The sequence below is a fragment of the Triturus cristatus genome, chromosome 10 (genome assembly GCF_964204655.1).
Source record: "Triturus cristatus chromosome 10, aTriCri1.1, whole genome shotgun sequence".
In the NCBI taxonomy this organism is placed as follows: domain Eukaryota; kingdom Metazoa; phylum Chordata; class Amphibia; order Caudata; family Salamandridae; genus Triturus; species Triturus cristatus.
Window position 1 is genome coordinate 968,929,600 of NC_140593.1, and position 20,639 is coordinate 968,950,238.

The following is a 20,639-nucleotide window of genomic DNA, read 5'->3' on the forward strand; positions in this document are numbered from 1 at the left end:
AGGCAACAGAGAAAAGCCAAGTTGAATTCATCTACAATGCTGCCTAACGCGATCTATGAGGTGAGGCGGGTTCTAGTGCACTGGGTGAGAGCGCCGCTTACATTTAACAAGCGGCAGTGAAAGCGATCGCTTTTTCGTTGCTATGACAACAAAAGCATCGCAAGTTGGCGTCGGACTGTCCACAGTCCGTAGGGACACGCGCATGCTGTCTGCTTTGGACAGATGGCGAGAGCAGCCATCTATGTCCATGCAGGCACGTGCATGAGCCCATGGGGAGAATTGATTCCAAAAGGTCCTCTATGGCGAGGGCAGCGCATGTGCTGCTTTTGCCAGGCGAGACCTAAAAAGACACTATATTTCAGAAATTAGCATTTCCCAAAGCGAGATCGAATTGCTGCTTACTAATTCGTTGCTTTTGTGACTTCAGTCTTGTAATTGTGTAGTTGTCACAAGGACAGAGACAAAACATATGAGAAGAAAAATATAGACTTTTTTATTGAATTTATAAAGTGTTTAAATTTGAACTTTCATGTATTTAAATAATATATTTTGTGGGTGATAGAACATCAGAGGTTTTGAGCTATGAAGTAAGGCTCACACCCCAACTAGTCTCACTGGGCATTTGGGCCGAAGAAACCCTGGACCGCTATGTCCTATCATCTTGCAACCAGGCTCTGATGGTGGCTAGTAGAGATATACTGAATTACATGGGGGCGTGACCTGTGCCTACCATACGGGAGTGGGAGGAGGCATGTATTGGTGTATGTAGGCAGAAAAACTGGTGTACCAGGCGAGAGGTAGGCCGCGCAAATTCAAGGAGGTCTGGAGTCCCTGGAGAGAAGTGAGGGAAGAGGGAGAGTGATAAAAACCAGAGATACATAGGTGATGGACGGTGTAGCGGGCTTGAGCCACAGGTTAAGCTGTTGGGTTTTGATGCTGATGCGAACCATGAAAGGAAAAAGACTCTGATTGCTGCACTGGTGTTATGCTCTGTCCCAGGCCTCGGGAAGACCTATATAATAATTGCTGTATGTTTCGCTCACATGTCCTCGACAGTTGGGGGGGGTATGTTATACTATTTTCTCTGTGAAAACTGAATAAAGGTATATATATCTATCTATATATATCTATATATATCTATATATATATATATATATATATATATATATATATATATATATATATATATATATTCGCTGAAAAAACCATAGGTTTCACACACGTTATAGTTAGGAATTAGTATTTAAAAAACCTTGCAAATTCACTGAAAAAACAATAGGTTTCACACATGTTATAGTTAGCAGGACATTTCACTCGTGAAAAACCAATGAAATTCCCCCGTTATAGTTAGTGCAGGCAACTATAACTTACGCGACCGCAATCCTCTGCTGATGATGTCAAATATTACATCACTGTATTTAGACACTCATTTACCCATGTCTTCTTCCATTAATTTTTAGCTATACATATATTACAAATATTTTTTTTTCAGAAAGACACATATGTCATCAGTGATGTAATATTTGACATCATCAGCAGAGGATTGCGGTCGCGTGAGTTATAGTTGCCTGCACTAACTATAACGGGGGAATTTCATTGGTTTTTCACGAGTGAAATGTCCTGCTAACTATAACATGTGTGAAACCTATGTTTTTTTCAGTGAATTTGCAAGGTTTTTTAAATGCTAATTCCTAACTATAACGTGTGTGAAACCTATGTTTTTTTCAGTGAATTTGTACGGTTTTTTAAATGCAATTTATTTTGTTGAGATTTTTGGTAAAAAATAATATCCAACCTATGTATAAAATAATATATGTACTATATCCTGCATTATGGAATGGTTAATTTTTTTAAAATTAATGTTTATATACAGTTGTACATCACAGTTATTATCTTCTACAACTCTTGAAACTTGTATTTTTTTTTTTATGCATTTTTTGTCGTGCGCGTACGGTAAGCTGACGCTACGCGCTCCGTACGTCATAAGTACGGTGCGCTTACGTGATACGATGCGCGTACGGTAAGCTGACGCTACGCGCTCCGTACATCATAAGTACAGTGCGCTTACGTGATACGTACGTGACGTACGCGTACACGCATGCGCATTGCGCGGAAGCAACGTCGCGGTTACGCAGGGGAGTGTAATGCGCATGCGTGAGTGCGTCTTACGTACGCGCTCCGTAAGCACTCCGTAAGCGTCACCTTTGCGCATGCGTACTTGTTTACGAGCGCGTACCGTAAGCTTACGGAGCGCGCATGGTAGGTCATGTGATCCACAAAGAACACTTTTCATTGGTTGAAACTACTTTCAGTTCCAGAAACTTCCCACACCACACCCATTCCCCTCATTACTGCTTGAGATCCCCTAGGAGAAGGAGCTGAATTGACATTGAGATACAATGGCAGAGCAGCAGACCTCTTCTGAGAGTGAGCCTAGCAGCACTATCATCAGACAGAGAAGGAGGAAACAAAAGGATTCTTTTGTGTGGGAGTATTTTACTTTTCCAGAGGGGCAGAAAAAGGTCAATGCTCCATTGGTCACTTGCAGACTTTGTGAGCGTGTTTTATCAAGAGGAGATCCAAGGAAGAAGTATTCCTTTGGAAATCACTCTATGATGAGACACCTTAGGGATAAACATCCCAGGACCTTTGCTCGACATACTGAAGAAAACTCTTCAGTAAGTCACCGGAGCCCAACCTCAGAAGCTCAGCCGAGTACATCTTCGGCAGCTCAGCTGAGCCCTTCCTCTGAGGTGGGAGCATCACCTTCTTCAGCTCCTCTGGACATTAACCCTTGATTTCGGAGGGTTTCAATGAGGTGTACAACGTGTTGTGGTCTTATTGTTTTTGGGGAGACCAGTGTTTCCCTTATTAACAATAAGATAGACCAGCGCATTTGTAGACGTTCATAATATTCCCACTCTTTCTTTCTTCTATCCCTGTATTAACCCAACGGCTCTTTTAAGAGTCAACCTTACCTCACAATTTTTTTTATTTTTTTTTAAGCTTTCCTTTTTGAATTTTTTTTTTTGCCGTGCGCATACGGTACGCGTAATCGCGGAATAGTTACGTGAAGTTCGTGGAATTTTTCTCGCACAATTTTTCCGTTTACGCCGTGCGCGTACGCTACGTGCATTCCGCGATTTTTCTAAAAAAGATTAAAATTAATTTTTGCCCTTGGGGGTCCTTCTGGGACCCCCTGACAAAGGCTAGGGGGTCAGGAACTGTCCACCCTGCCCCCTTTTCACGTTCTCCACCTTTGTTTTTCACCCCCTCAGACTGCGAGAGACAAAATGGCGGCCGACACTTCCTGGTTTCGACCGATTCGAATGTTTACTGACATCTAACAACCAATCAGAATTGTGGTCGCGCACGGCGGCGTGCGCGTACGGTAAGCTTACAGTACGCGCTCGGAGCGCGCCTATAGATATATATATTGATTTAAATGCTATTTTCTCAGGAAATACTGAACAGATTTACACGAGAGCTTCAAAAGGCACATCCCTGACCTGAGGGCTACCTCTCTGCCAAATTTCAAGTAATTCTGTTCAGCCGTTCGGGCTGTGGCTCCGACTAAAGGTCCTGTGGAAAAATGCATGGGAAAAACGTGTTTTGGCACCCCCCCTTTTTTTCAGCCCCCGCTTGACGAATCCCCCCGAGACTTTCAGGGAAGGAGCGGAGCGGAGCGCCCCACCTATTTTGAGAATTTCGCGAGGATTCGTCAATCGGCGCCAAAGTTATTCCAAATAGAATGTTGCGGATTTCCTATGGAAACACGGTCCTAACTATAACTATCTACTGGCGACCGCCAGTAGAGATAATATATATATATATATATATATTCACTGAAAAAACCATAGGTTTCACACACGTTATAGTTAGGAATTAGCATTTAAAAAACCTTGCAAATTCACTTAAAAAACCATAGGTTTCACACAAGTTATAGTTAGCTGTACATTTCACTCGTAAAAAACCAATGAAATTCCACGTTATAGTTAGATCAGGTAACTATAACTTGCGCGACCGCAATGCACTGCTGATGACGTCACATATTACATCACTTATGACATGGTCAGTGACATCACTCATGACATCAATGATGACATCTGAAATGACACATTGTGCATTTCAGGGTAGGAGCATATACATCACCCAGTCCTCTGCAAACATCCAAAGGATGACGACGCCGTGTCCAGGCTTGAAAAGTTTATTATTTAATCAGCCGATTTGTACGCATTTCGCCTGCCCAGCAGGCTTGATCACCAACAATTCATTTAAACTCAAACTCCTTATTTACATAATTTCTTGTACTCGTGACAAGTCACATGACATGACTACAACACTAGTGCATTGGAAGACAGACTCGTAGTCCAACAGGAAAGAAAACTCTTGGCTCGTTAATACACACTTGATCATGCAAATCGTAGTGTTTATAAATGCAAACAACGTAAAGGCACATCTCATGTCGTACCTCCTCAGTAAAATAACTGCGGGCTAGTGCCCTGATCATTCCTGATTGGTGCAACTAATAATGGCAGGTGTAATCATAGCACGTTCAATAGCACGTTCATTAGTTTGGTCGAGGCTCCTGCGTAGAGGGCGTTTCCGTAGTCCAACCTGCTGCTGACGAGGGCCTGGGTGACCGTTCTTCTCGTTTCGGTGGGGATCCACTTGTAGATGTTGCGGAGCATGCGGAGGGTGTTGAAGCAGGAGGATGAGACGGCGTTGACCTGCTTTGTCATGGAGAGGGTGGAGTCGAGGAAGAACCCTAGGTTGCGTGCGTGATCGGTGGGTGTTGGAGCTGTTCCCAGTGTGGTCGAGGGGGTGGATCCGAGGATGAGGACTTCCGTCTTGTCCGAGTTTAGCTTCAGTTGGCTGTTCTTCATCCACTCTGCTACGGCTTTCATTTCTTCTTGGAGGTTGGTTTTGGCTGCGTGGGGGGTCCTTGGTGAGGGAGAGGATCAGCTGGGTGTCGTCGGCATAGGAGATGATGTTGAGGTCATGCAGTCGGGCGACGTGGGCGAGCGGTGCCATGTAGATGTTAAACATTGTTGGGCTGAGGGATGAGCCCTGGGGTATGCCGCAGATGATCTTGGTGGCTTCGGAGCAGAAAGGCGGGAGGCGGACGCTCTGGGTTCTGCCGGAGAGGAAGGATGTGGTCCAGTCCAGGGCCTTCTCTTGGATCCCAGCGCCATGGAGGCGTGTGCGTAGTGTGCGGTGGCAGACCGTGTCGAAGGCGGCTGAGAGGTCCAGGAGGATGAGGGCCACAGTTTCTCAGTTGTCTATCAGGGCCCTGATGTCATCAGTGGCGGCGATGAGGGCAATTTCGGTGCTGTGGTTGCTGTGGAACCCGGACTGGGACAGGTCCAGGATGCTGTTCTCCTCAAGGTAGCGGGTCAGTTGTTTGTTGACTGTCTTCTTGATCACCTTCGCTGGGAACAGGAGTAGGGAGATGGGCCGGAAGTTCTTGAAGTCCTTGGGGTCTGCCTTGGGTTTTTTGAGTAAGGCGTTGATCTCGGCGTGCTTCCAGCTCTCCGGGAAGGTTGCTGTCTCTAAGAAGATATTGATGGCTTTCCGGAGATGGGGTGCGATGGTGGTGCTGGCTTTGTTGAAGATGTGGTGTGGGCATGGGTCTGACGGAGATCCGGAGTGGATGGTGTTCATGATTTTAATTGTGTCGTTGTTGTTTATGTTGGTCCAGGAGAGCAGGTGGTCGGTGCGGATGGTGGTTGTGGCGGCGGAGGTCTCAGTGGTTGATGGGGCGGTCGTGGCGTTGAAGCTGTTGTGGATGTCTGCGATCTTGCGATGGAAGAAGGTGGCAAGGGAGTCGCACAGGTCTTGCGAAGGTGGGATGTCGTTGGTGTTGGAGCTGGGGTTGGAGAGTTCCTTCAAGATGTTGAAGAGCTCTTTGCTGTTGTGTGCATTGTTGTCTAGGCGGTCTTTGAAGGAGGCCCTTTTGGCAGATCTGATGAGGTGGCGGTGTCTGTGGGTGGCGTTCCTGTGGGCTGCGTAGCTGTCCGGTGTTAGTTCACGGTGCCATTTCTAGCTTTCGGCAGGTTTGCTTGGAGGCCTGGAGGTCTTCAGTGAACCAGCTGGCTTTCTTGCTGGTGTGACTGTTGGAGGGTTTCTTGATCAGGGCGACGGTGTTGGCGCAGTCATCGATCCACTGTCTGAGGTTGCGGGTGGCGTTGTCGGGGTCGGTGGGGTCGGCGGGTGGGCTCCGGGCAAGGGTGGGGGTTAGCTGGTCTTTAGTGACTTTGCTCCAGCAGCGGCGGGGATCTGTTGGGTGCAGTGGTGCGTGGTGGGTTTCCAGAAGGTGAAGTGGATGCAGCGATGGTCGGTCCAGTGGAGTTCAGTGGTGTGGTTGAAGGAGACGTGGGAGCTTGCGGAGAAGATGGGGTCAAGCGTGTGGCCGGCGGAGTGGGTGGGTGTTTTGACGAGTTGTCTGAGTCCGAGGTTGGCGAGGTTGTTGATCAGGGTGGTGGAGGTGGTGTCATTGTTGTTCTCGAGGTGGAAATTAAGGTCCCTGACGAAGTCGGCGATGGAGTCTCTGAACTGTGCTCGGGGTCCGGGGGGTCTGTAGACGAGGGTTCTTCTGAGGGTGGTGTTGGGATCGGTGTGGATCTGGAAGTGCAGGTGTTCGGCGGTGTTGGTCGAGACTTTGAGAGTGTTCCTGTGAACGAGGGCGATTCCCCCTCCTACTCCGTTGGTGCGGGAGATCTTGTAGCCGTCCGGGATGGCTATGGCGATGTAGGGTGCCGAGGAGGGGTTTTAGCCAGGTCTCCGTCAGGAAGGCGACGTCTGGGAAGGTTGAGTCGAGTATGTCCCAGAGTTCAATGGCGTCCATCTATTTGGCAGATCATCTGAGACCTAATTCCGATCCGGCTGGAAATCACAATTGGGTCGCAATTGGGAGTTTGCAACTGATTCTGGTTTACAAGATGTGTTCAAATTTTGAACTTGCCATTTTTTCCCCACCCACATTTCTCTAGGTGATACCTTTCAAAACTTGTAAAGTGAAAAACGCGAAGATTTTGAAGTTTTGCAGCATGGCAGGGGAAAATGTGTGCTATTAGCACATTATCCCCTATTCCGACCTGCACAGCTCATAATTACAAAGGTATCACACCCACCAAATGGTCTGAATCAAAAATATAGTGGGAAGAGGGGGGAGTGGCTTGGCGCCCAACTCGAATGGCGGCGTCTCTGTAACGCTCTGCGAGACCGGCCATGACAACCACATTCTGTGGTGTCCTTTGCTGAATTGGTGAGCGGTTTCTGACGTCGGAGGATGTGCTGACATGCACGCTCCGTTTCCCAAAACCTTTTGAGTCCTGTGGCTTGAGGAATTTCTTGTTCAACTCCTGGCACTGCATTACCGCGGACTGCGGCCGCCATCTTGTATTTGCGGCGCTCTCCCTGAGGGAAAATCTCGGTGAGGAGATGTTGCGCGCCCAGGAACACAGAGATTCCTTTCTTCAGTTGAATGTTTCAATACTTTGAATTCTGAGGTCTCACCACTTATGGAGCCTCCCGCTGGATTTTCATTTATATGAGGTACTCTGTTTGTCTTTTTGCTTTGCCCATGATTTTTCTTGGAAGCTCGTTTGCTGTGGTGCCCTGATATCTTCACTGACGCTACAATTTCTTTAAAATTGGAGATGAGGTCTATTAATATGCATGTTTGTTAAGCATTGCCATCCCAATATTGCTATTGAGTCTGGCAGCGCCTTAGTCTTGCCAGCTGATATATTGAAATGCGCTTCGTTTGCTCTGTCTTCGGTTCCTTGAAAGCTTAAGATCATAGGTAACAAAGCTTCTACTATATAATCCAAGCTGTCGTCCACACTTCATCAACAGGGAGAGTGATGTAATTGAGGACTATCCTTGACTGCTGATAACTTTCAGATAACTCAGAGGAGCTGTACGTGCTTCAACTTTTTATATATGAGAGCTGACGTGAGAGTCTGTGTGCATGACCTTCCTCATTGCCAACACTTTTTCGGGTGACTACGTTGCACAAAATGTATTTCATCTGCAGCTCAATCAGCTATACCTCCTCACAGGAGGTAGTTTTGACCTCATTGGATCACGGTACTACTAAGCTTCTTTGCATCATCTCTCTATCTCTCATATGGGAAGACTTAAAAAGTTGTGATCCTCTCCGCCACACATTACACACACGTTTATCAAAAATTCTAGAATCTTTTCTGAATTCTCTAAGGTGGAGGAGTCACTGGCGCCTGTTTCCAAGATAGTATCTCCTTCGATTGCAGGCACTTCTATGGCTGGCAAAGCTACTTCTAAAAGGCTGAAAAAATACCCGCCTTCTCCACCGAAAGCCTCTTCTCCTGTATCTTCGGATATATTATTGGATGAGATACGGGCGCTTCGCCCCTTTATGGAAGATACTTCTACTAAACTACAATTCCTGATGTAAAACTGGTCTCACATGAATTGACGTCTTACTACAGTAGAACAAGATATCTCTTCCCTTAACCACACCCATGAGAAGGTTACTGTGCTTCAGTCCCAGGTTTCATCATTGCAGCAACAGGTCGAGGATTTAGAAAACCGAAATAGGCTAAATAGTTTTCGCATTTATGGTCTGCCGGAGGGTTCAGAGAGGCCGGATCCCATTTCTTTTTTCAAAACCTTTCTTCCTAAAATATTGCACCTACCTGAAGGGACTTTGCTCAACATTCAGTGTGATCATAGACTTGGTCACCATCGTGCTGATACCTACTCTTCACGGAGACCAAGAGGGGTCATCATGTATTTTCTAGAATATACAGATTTTCTCAAGGTGCTTTCAGCAGCCAGGTCTATTCAACATATTTCATGGTCTGGTTCTACATTATTTTTTGGCTCAGGATTATGCCAAGCCCACAGCAAATAAGCGCAAGAAATTTTTGAACATGAGACCTGCCTTACGCGAGATGGGTGCTAGATATGGCCTTTTTCACCCCTGCCTCTTCAAGGTTACATATAATAACAAAACAAAGACCTATGATGATAGCGTCAAATTGAAGAGTTTCATCAATTTCTCCATATTTGACTCTATGGACTTTTCCGGAGCTTCATTTTCTCTAGCTGTTTGATTTATCATCTACCCTCATCTTATTGATTTGCTGTGGATTGCTTTTGAGACCGTCTCTACGGGCTATAGATGTTGGATTTGATCTCTTTCATTCCTGCTTTTTTAGGGTCACTTGCAACATCATGTTGATGACCTATGATGGTTTTTGTTTACTTGCAAAGTTTCATTGTTCTTAATAGAACTAACTACATGGACTCCTTTGGAGTTTCTTTTTTTCAAGTTGTTTAATTGGTCCTCTTTTTTATTATAGTGAAATCTCTTCTAGGCTTTGTGTTTTTAGACTTTAGCATCTAATACTTCCATTTATATTATCTGTTAAATCATTTGTTTCGTTTGCTCTTGTTATGATAGTATTTCTATAATATGTTTTTTTTCCTTTGTAACAATGACTATTGTTGTCTTTTTTTCCCTTCTTCCCTAAAGGTCCTTTGATGTATGCACTCATTATACCCCCTTACCTTATTTGAGTTGCTGTGGTTTGTTCTCATCCTCGTTTCGTTGAGTGTAGACGCGCCATTTGTTCCTCATGGCTTCACCTCCCCCCACTCCTTTGTGATGTCTCTTGAATTAGGTATGTTATATCTTTTTCATTGTCAGTCTTTTTCTCCCCTCCTTCTTCTTTTTTTCTTGTTTTCTATCCTTGCATTACTTCCTCTTTTTCCACTTCTTTTTTCTTTCTTTCTCTGGGTTTATCATTATGTTCTTCCATGCATATCTACTTTCCCTAGTCCTCCTTTTATATTCTCTTTCTTACTTTCTTGAACGTCCTCCTTTTTTCTCGTACTTCTTTTTCCCTTTTTCTTCTCATTGTCTTTCACTTTTCTATCTAAGCATATCATCCCTCTTACTCTTCTTGGTTTCTTATCTTAAGCTCACTTTTAATATCTACTGTTCTCAATTTTTCTTTATCACTATATTTTATGCTTTTATGGTTGGAATGTTACTCATCTTTCTTTTTATGATTCGAAGGTCATTGTGGGCCTTCTTCTCTTTGATGTGTTATTGTTGTTTTTATGTCTTTGAAACTTATATCATGGAATGTCAGAGGTCTGAATTCCCCCATCAAAAGACAACGTGTTTTAACGCATTAATATAAATTGGGAGCGGACATTGTATGTTTGCAGGAATCTCATTTGAATGCTATAGAATCTTTGAAGTTGAAGAAAAGTTGGGTCGGAAATGTCTTTTTCTCTCCAGGTGATGGTAAACATAATGGAGTTATTACTCTCAGTCATAAATCGGTAAACATTCATTTGCTTTCTGAACAGTCTGATGAGGATGGCAGATGGTTATATACTAAATTGCAAGTTGGGGGTGTTCCGTTATCTTTGTTCAATGTTTATGCTCCCACTAACAGAGACCCTTTGTTTTGGTCTTCTTTGTCTCAGCAAATTTGCTGATGTATTGAAGATAATTTTATCCTCGTTGGTGATTGCATCCCTTCCTAGATCGAAGCTCACTGGTATCTTTTAGACCTCATAAAGCTTATAAACTATTCATTCAGACCATTCAACAATATAAACTAATAGATGCATGAAGAATTTGTAATCCCACTACTAAAGAATTTAAGTTTTTTCCCCAGCCCACCAAACTCAATACAGTTTGGATTCTTTTTTTATATCTCACATTTTATCCCAAACCCTAAGAAATGCTGAAATTGGCTCTATTCTGTTCTCAGATCATGCTCCCATTTCCATTCAATTGTACTTAGTTTCAAAGTCTAATTTACCAAGAAGATGGCGATTTAATAATTCACTTCTTTTAGATCCAAATTTCCACTCCTCTTTTGTTTCCTTTTTTAATGAATATTTTTCTATAAACCAAATTGATACTCTTCATTTTCCGTAATCTGGGGCGCAGTCAAAGCAGCTGCCAGAGACTTCATCATTGGTTTTGTCTCCAAAAAACGTAAAAATGCCCGTAAGGTTACCAGTGATCTTTTGACTGAGATAAAAAAGCTGGAACATTCCTATTTCTCCTCCAAATCCCAAAATTGTCTTTCTCAACTTATTAAGGCAAAATTTCAATTTAACAATGAATCTACAGATAATGCCTCATTATACCTGCTGAAATCGAGCGCAAAGTTCTATGGTGGTCAAAACATGGCTGGCAAACTTTTGGCAAATTACTTAAAAACTAAACATAATAAGTTTGATATTGATGCCATTTACAATGAACATAGCAGTACAAAAGGGGGTGGAGATGGACGGAGCATCAGAACCAATCAAACACTCACACCCAGTCAACAGATCTGGGTTTGATCCATCACCATTCTTTAGCCCACTCTGCCACCCCAGTTCAGACATGGCCATATGCAAATCAGTCTGACCCTGTGCCTCATGGGTCAGTCCAGCCCGAACTGCCAAGCCATGCCTTCCCTGGACCGGAAACAAGCTTCCTAGGACCAGTTTCTGGCATTTCATCCGTCTTCAGCCAGGCTTGCTTGAATCCAGTGGCAAAGTGAGCAAGGGACTCACGTCTGAGCATACCCTGCCAACTTATGGCGAACAAAGCAGTACAAAAGGGGATGGTGATGGACGGAGCATCAGAACCAATCAAACACTCACACCCAGTCAACAGATCTGGGTTTGATCCATCACCATTCTTTAGCCCACTCTGCCACCCCAGTTCAGACATGGCCATATGCAAATCAGTCTGACCCTGTGCCTCATGGGTCAGTCCAGCCCGAACTGCCAAGCCATGCCTTCCCTGGACCGGAAACAAGCTTCCTAGGACCGGTTTCTGGCATTTCAGCCGTCTTCAGACAGGCTTGCTTGAATCCAGTGGCAAAGTGAGCAAGGGACTCACGTCTGAGCATACCCTGCCAACTTATGGCGAACAAAGCAGTACAAAAGGGGGTGGTGATGGACGGAGCATCAGAACCAATCAAACACTCACACCCAGTCAACAGATCTGGGTTTGATCCATCACCATTCTTTAGCCCACTCTGCCACCCCAGTTCAGACATGGCCATATGCAAATCAGTCTGACCCTGTGCCTCATGGGTCAGTCCAGCCCGAACTGCCAAGCCATGCCTTCCCTTGACCGGAAACAAGCTTCCTAGGACCGGTTTCTGGCATTTCAGCCGTCTTCAGCCAGGCTTGCTTGAATCCAGTGGCAAAGTGAGCAAGGGACTCACGTCTGAGCATACCCTGCCAACTTATGGCGAACAAAGCAGTACAAAAGGGGGTGGTGATGGACGGAGCATCAGAACCAATCAAACACTCACACCCAGTTAACAGATCTGGGTTTGATCCATCACCATTCTTTAGCCCACTCTGCCACCCCAGTTCAGACATGGCCATATGATGTTGAAGAGCTCTTTGCTGTTGTGTGCATTGTTGTCTAGGCGGTCTTTGAAGGAGGCCCTTTTGGCAGATCTGATGAGGTGGCGGTGTCTGTGGGTGGCGTTCCTGTGGGCTGCGTAGCTCACGGTGCCATTTCTAGCTTTCGGCAGGTTTGCTTGGAGGCCTGGAGGTCTTCAGTGAACCAGCTGGCTTTCTTGCTGGTTGACTGTTGGAGGGTTTCTTGATCAGGGCGACGGTGTTGGCGCAGTCATCGATCCACTGTCTGAGGTTGCGGCGGCGGTGTCGGGGTCGGTGGGGTTGGCGGGTGGGCTCCGGGCAAGGGTGGTGGTTAGCTGGTCTTTAGTGACTTTGCTCCAGCAGCGGCGGGGGATCTGTTGGGTGCAGTGGTGTGTGGTGGGTTTCCGGAAGGTGAAGTGGATGCAGCGATGGTCGGTCCAGTGGAGTTCAGTGGTGTGGTTGAAGGAGACGTGGGAGCTTGTGGAGAAGATGGGGTCAAGCGCGTGGCCGGCGGAGTGGGTGGATGTTTTGACGAGTTGTCTGAGTCCGAGGTTGGCGAGGTTGTTGATCAGGGTGGTGGAGTTGGTGTCGTTGTTGTTCTCGAGGTGGAAATTAAGGTCCCCGAGGAGGATGTAGTCTGTGAAGGCAAGGGCGTGTGTGCTGACGAAGTCGGCGATGGAGTCACTGAACTGTGCTCGGGGTCCGGGGGTCTGTAGACGAGGGTTCTTCTGAGGGTGGTGTTGGGATCGGTGTGGATCTGGAAGTGTAGGTGTTCGGCGGTGCTGAGAGTGTCGTCGGTTTTGGTCGAGACTTTGAGACGAGGGCGATTCCCCCTCCTACTCCGTTGGTGCGGGAGATCTTGTAGCCGTCCGGGATGGCTATGGCTATGGGTATGGCGATGTAGGGTGCCGAGGAGGGGTTTTAGCCAGGTCTCCATCAGGAAGGCGACGTCTGGGAAGGTTGAGTCGAGTATGTCCCAGAGTTCAACGGCGTCCATCTATTTGGCAGATCATCTGAGACCTAATTCCGATCCGGCTGGAAATCACAATTGGGTCGCAATTGGGAGTTTGCAACTGATTCTGGTTTACAAGATGTGTTCAAATTTTGAACTTGCCATTTTTCCCCACCCACATTTCTCTAGGTGATACCTTTCAAAATTTGTAAAGTGAAAAACGCAAAGATTTTGACGTTTTGCAGCATGGCAGGGGAAAATGTGTGCTATTAGCACATTATCCCCTATTCCGACCTGCACAGCTCATAATTACAAAGGTATCACACCCACCAAATGGTCTGAATCAAAAATATAGTGGGAAGAGGGGGGAGTGGCTTGGCGCCCAACTCGAATGGCGGCGCCTCTGTAACGCTCTGCGAGACCGGCCATGACAACCACATTCTGTGGTGTCCTTTGCTGAATTGGTGAGTGGTTTCTGACGTCGGAGGATGTGCTGACATGCACGCTCCATTTCCCAAAACCTTTTGAGTCCTGTGGCATGAGGAATTTCTTGTTCAACTCCTGGCACTGCATTACCGCGGACTGCGGCCGCCATCTTGTATTTGCGGCGCTCTCCCTGAGGGAAAATCTCGGTGAGGAGATGTTGCGCGCCCAGGAACACAGAGATTCCTTTCTTCAGTTGAATGTTTCAATACTTTGAATTCTGAGGTCTCACCACTTATGGAGCCTCCCGCTGGATTTTCATTTATATGAGGTACTCTGTTTGTCTTTTTGCTTTGCCCATGATTTTTCTTGGAAGCTCGTTTGCTGTGGTGCCCTGATATCTTCACTGACGCTACAATTTCTTTAAAATTGGAGATGAGGTCTATTAATATGCATGTTTGTTAAGCGGGGCCATCCCAATATTGCTATTGAGTCTTGCAGCGCCTTAGTCTTGCAAACTGATATATTGAAATGCGGTTGTTTGCTCTGTCTTCGGTTCCTTGAAAGCTTAAGATCATAGGTAACAAAGCTTCTACTATATAATCCAAGCTGTCGTCCACACTTCATCAACAGGGAGAGTGATGTAATTGAGGACTATCCTTGACTGCTGATAACTTTCAGAGGAGCTGTACGTGCTTCAACTTTTTATATATGAGAGCTGACGTGAGAGTCTGTGTGCATGACCTTCCTCATTGCCAACACTTTTTCGGGTGACTACGTTGCACAAAATGCATTTCATCTACAGCTCAATCAGCTATACCTCCTCACAGGAGGTAGTTTTGACCTCATTGGATCACGGTACTACTAAGCTTCTTTGCATCATCTCTCTATCTCTCATATGGGAAGACTTAAAAAGTTTTGATCCTCTACGCCACACATTACACACACGTTTATCAAAAATTCTAGAATCTTTTCTGAATTCTCTAAGGTGGAGGAGTCACTGGCGCCTGTTTCCAAGATAGTATCTCCTTCGATTGCAGGCACTTCTATGGCTGGCAAAGCTACTTCTAAAAGGCTGAAAAAAGACCCGCCTTCTCCACCGAAAGCCTCTTCTCCTGTATCTTCGGATATATTATTGGATGAGATACGGGCGCTTCGCCCCTTTATGGAAGATACTTCTACTAAACTACAAATCCTGATGTAAAACTGGTCTCAGATGAATGAACGTCTTACTACAGTAATCAATCAATCAATCAATCAGTGACACTTGTAAAGCGCGCTACATACCCGTAGGGTCTCAAGGCGCTGGGGGGGGGGGGGGTGCCGCTACTGCTCGAACAGCCAGGTCTTCAGCTTCTTCCTGAAGGAGAGGTGGTCTTGGGTCAGGCGCAGGTCGGACGGGAGGGAGTTCCAGGTCTTGGCGGCCAGGTAGGAGAAGGACCTTCCTCCTGTAGTTGCTCTGCGGATGCGGGGGACGGCGGCGAGGGCGTGGTTGGCTGATCGGAGGTGGCGTTTGGGAGCGTAGAAGTTGACTCGGTTGTTGAGGTAGCTCGGGCCTTGGTCGTGTAGGGCTTTGTGTGCGTGGGTGAGGAGGCGGAAGGTGATTCTCTTGTTGATGGGGAGCCAGTGAAGGTCTCTCAGATGTCCGGAGATGTGGCTGGATCGTGGGATGTCGAGGATGAGTCTGGCTGAGGCGTTTTGGATCCGCTGGAGTCTCTTCTGGAGCTTGGCGGTGGTCCCGGCGTAGAGGGCGTTGCCGTAGTCCAGTCGGCTGGTGACGAGGGCCTGGGTGACGGTCTTCCTGGTCTCTGTGGGGATCCACCAGAAGATCTTCCGTAGCATGCGTAGGATGTTGAAGCACGCCGAGGAGACGCTGTTGACTTGCCTGGTCATGGAGAGGGAGGAGTCCAGGATGAAGCCCAGGTTACGTGCATGGTCTGTCGGTTTGGGTGCGGTGCCCAGGGCGGGAGGCCACCAGGAGTCGTCCCAGGCGGAGGGAGAGGAGCCCAGGATGAGGACCTCCGTCTTGTCCGAGTTCAGTTTCAGGCGGCTGGTCGTCATCCATTCGGCTACCTCTTTCATCCCTTCGTGTAGGTTGGCTCTGGCGGCGGCGGGGTTGTTGGTCAGGGAGAGGATCAGCTGGGTGTCGTCGGCGTAGGAGATGATGCTGAGGTGGTGTTTGCGTACGATGGCCGCGAGGGGGCTCATGTAGACGTTGAAGAGGGTGGGGCTCAGGGATGATCCTTGGGGGACGCCGCAGATGACTTCGGAGGCCTCTGACTTGTAAGGTGGTAGGCGGACTCGCTGTGTTCTTCCGTCGAGGAAGGAGATGATCCATTCCAGCGCCTTGTCCTGGATTCCGATGTTGCTGAGGCGCCGTATTAGGGTGCGGTGGCAGACCGTGTCGAATGCCGCGGAGAGGTCTAGGAGGATGAGGGCCGCTGTTTCTCCATTGTCCATCAGGGCTCGGATGTCATCGGTGGCGGCGATGAGGGCGGTCTCGGTGCTGTGTTTGGCTCGGAAGCCGGACTGTGAGGGGTCGAGGGATCCGTTCGTCTCGAGGAAGGCGGCCATCTGCTTGTTGACGGTCTTCTCGATGACTTTGGCTGGAAACGGGAGAAGCGAGATGGGGCGGTAGTTCTTGAGGTCGGTGGGGTCCGCTGTTGGTTTCTTGAGTAGAGCGCTGAGTTCGGCGTGTTTCCAGCTCTCGGGGAAGATGGCGGTGTCGAAGGATGTGTTGATGATGTCTCGTAGGTGGGGTGCGATGACAGCGTCGGCCTTGTTGAAGATGTGGTGGGGGCAGGGGTCGGTTGGTGATCCGGAGTGGATGGAGTTCATCGTGCGGATGGTGTCTTCTGTGCTGATCGGGGTCCAGGCGTGGAGGGTGGTGGTGGGGGGGGGCTGGCTGGTCGGTCGTGGTGTGCGTTGGTTGGTTGTTGAAACTGCTGTGTATGTCCGCGATCTTGTTGTGGAAGTATGAAGCCAGGGAGTTGCAGAGGTCTTGCGAAGGGGTGATGTCGTTGTTTCCCGCGTTGGGGTTGGAAAGCTCTTTCACGATGTTGAAGAGTTCCTTGCTGTTGTGTGCGTTGTTGTCCAACCGGTCCTTGAATGCTGTTCTCTTGGCGGCGCGGATCAGCTGGTGGTGTTTCCGGGTGGCAAGTTTGTAGGAGGTCCTGTTGTCCGGTGTCGGATCCCTTTTCCAGACTTTCTCGAGGGCTCGGCAGAACAAGATATCTCTTCCCTTAACCACACCCATGAGAAGGTTACTGTGCTTCAGTCCCAGGTTTCATCATTGCAGCCCATGCATCTATACCCGTTGTCATATATTTTTAGACAATCTATACAGCATGTGGTTGCACCATCTATGCTACTCATGGGTATGGCTCACCAATTTAGGAGGAAGAACATCTGCAGTATATTTGGACCTCGATATCCAGGCCGAGCACGATAGGCTGGTCACTACGATCCATCAAAAACCCACGGATAAAAATTCCTTACTGCACTATAGATCATTTCATCCTAGAGCGCTCCGGGATAATCTACCCGTAGGACAGTTCTTGAGATACCGCCGCAATTGTTCCACCTTACAACAATATTCTGAACAGTCCCATGTGCTAGCCAACAAGTTAAAGGACCGAGCATATCCAATCAAGGTCATCAAACAGGCAAGAAAGCGAGCATACAATACGCCTCGCGCTGCCTTGTTGGAAAAAACTCCTAAGAAGAATAGTGATTGTATCCCAGTAGTGACCACCTTTGGCCCACTTTCCACCAAAATCAGACAGATCATTCGTAGGCACTGGCATTTGTTAAGCACTATGAACATGCGAATGCCGCCACCTCGTTTTGCATTCAAACGATCAGCCAACATCCGAGACCGATTGGTCCACACTAGACCAAAACAAGATCTTCGAGAGACCAATATCCCGCAGGGACACTACCCATGTGGGAGCTGCTCTGTGTGTGCGTTTACATCTGCCACTAAAAGTGTTACCCTTGCAAACAACAAAATCTGTTTTTTAAATAAATTCAGTAACTGTAACACATCCAATGTTATTTATAGACTGACATGCCCCTGTGACCTTCATTACATCGGTCTTACCAGTAGGAAGGTTAAAATCAGGATACAAGAACATCTTAGTACACTACGTGCAGGGAAACTGAGCACAAGATTGGTGCAACATTTTCAGTCCCAAAAACACACGCCTAAAGATGTGCGTTGGAGACCAGACTAAGTACTAGGGAAGCACGTTGGATCTACCAGGAAGGTGTGGATCAGACTGGATTAAATGATCTTATTGAGTGGAACAGGGTAAATACATAGCTCACTATTCATCCATACCTTTTACAATAAGCACTCGATGCGTTGCATGCTAGAATTAGATACTGGGGGGCCACCAATGCCCTGAAGTGCTATTAGTAATTAACAAATTTTCAATAACTGCTAATTCAATCCACACCGAGAAATTCATCTATGATACACGCACCTGTCAGTACATCAGGGCATTATGTTGAACCGACAGTCACAGGAATAACGAAAACACATTGATTGTCGTGAATTGCTGTTGATGTAAGCTATCCTTGATGGGGATGTTCGGTGACAATAAAGTTATGGGGTTTTGAATTTTCGACCGTAGTCTGAATTGTGGATGTCTGTGTCACATAGGGGCAGACATGGAGTGAGCAGATAGTTGAGGTACCACACATTATCGCACTAGGGAGGCACCACTATACTACACAATTGGTGCTGTTAGCGTCCATATATTTAACAACCTGCATTCGTATATGGGACAATATTTAATTGTAAATAAGGCGAGTGGAGTATGTTCACACCGGTGACACAAACAAGAAAAGCTATGCACTGTGACCTATACCGCAATCGTTAAATTCCACTTGCCCTGTACTGTAAGTGGGGGATATCAAAAACAACGGGTAGTCAATCCGTGGAGACTACCACTCCAATATGGCGGTGACGCAGCCACCAGCTAGAGTACCACACAAGACACTCCCTGATGAAGGCGGGACCTTTCAGGTCCAATCACGGGGTGAGCGTGAGCGCATTTATTTCCATGAAACGCCACAGCCGGTTGATGCGGTGCTGAGTTAATGCCGGACGCGCAAACAGTTACGGTGGGTCCTGCCATGTGAGAGGGTGGTTAGAAAGGGTCTCCCCTTAAAAGGCAAGATGGGCTTCTTTTGGGTGATTCAAAGCAACTGTAGTAAGACCGTAGGTTATAGAGCGAGATACGGGATGGCTGTGAGGGTACTACGGTGCATTTTAAAACAACGGGGGTCACGAAAAGATTTCTCCGATATTTTTAAGCGTATCATTGTAGCCACAGCTAGACTCCAGGTTACACAATGGCAAACGGGATAGTTGTGAGGTTGAGGGATATCACAGAGATCTTCAGACCATCAGTGTGAGATATACCCAGCAGGCACATAGCAGAAGGATAGACACACATTGAATAAGCGAGTTTCAGTGTCTACCAAGCAGTTTTGTGATTCTTGGTTATGTGTTACAGACTCACAGTAGGAGTTAATTGGAAGAGCCTTGAAGGAGTGCAGTTTCACACACAAGAGCTCGCGGGTAAAGGTATACCCACGTTGGGCAATATCCCGGTAAATGACATGGTGGATACGCATTAAGGGACGCAGTACATATCAGATTCCCTTTGCCAGATGCCAATTAATTTTGTTATGTGTTGTTGTGTGTCTCTTTATCTCTTGTCTCTTACAGAAGTGTTTTTTAAAAAGATAAGCGGAGGTGCAGGGTTAAGCGACAAAACCCCACGCCCTGAAGAAATTGCCGTCAGTGTACCCAAAGGCAATGAAACATGTCGGCATTTTAATAGGAGCAGACACACAGCATATAATAAAAATCGTAAGCCAGTGTGGTCTAGCTCAGAACTGTATATAGTTGTGGGGTCTCCCTTGGTGCACATATTTTGGCACTAGTTTTTCTTTTTCACATACCCTAGCACTTTATCTTTTGGGTTGTTACCCATTCTTCTTCCCTTAAACAACCTAATTTCTGGAGCGAGGTTAGCTGATGATGAGACCTTGAGGTAGCAGGCGAGTACCTTCCTGCTTAAACCTCCCTGGTGTTGCTACCGTGAGGCATCCTCGCTCCTTTCCTACACTTTTTTCACTACAATTGGGTGTTTAGAGACATATACCTGGGGATTACAGAGACACTCTTTCTATTTTACCTCGTATGATTTTCTTCTTCCTCCTAAATTGGTGCGCCATACCCATGAGTAGCATAGATGGTGCAACCACATGCTGTATAGATTGTCTAAAAATATATGACAACGGGTATAGATGCATGAATTGTATATTCACCTTGGGAACAGGTCAATTGTTGTATAGAAACTTAAGAGTGGGGGACGACCTGTTCTCTGCCCCTAGAGCTCCATTTTGTGTTGTGGTTCATCATTGCAGCAACAGGTCGAGGATTTAGAAAACCGAAATAGGCTAAATAGTTTTCGCATTTATGGTCTGCCGGAGGGTTCAGAGAGGCCGGATCCCATTTCTTTTTTCAAAACCTTTCTTCCTAAAATATTGCACCTACCTGAAGGGACTTTGCTCAACATTCAGCGTGATCATAGACTTGGTCACCATCGTGCTGATACCTACTCTTCACGGAGACCAAGAGGGGTCATCATGTATTTTCTAGAATATACAGATTTTCTCAAGGTGCTTTCAGCAGCCAGGTCTATTCAACATATTTCATGGTCTGGTTCTACATTATTTTTTGGCTCAGGATTATGCCAAGCCCACAGCAAATAGGCGCAAGAAATTTTTGAACATGAGACCTGCCTTACGCGAGATGGGTGCTAGATATGGCCTTTTTCAC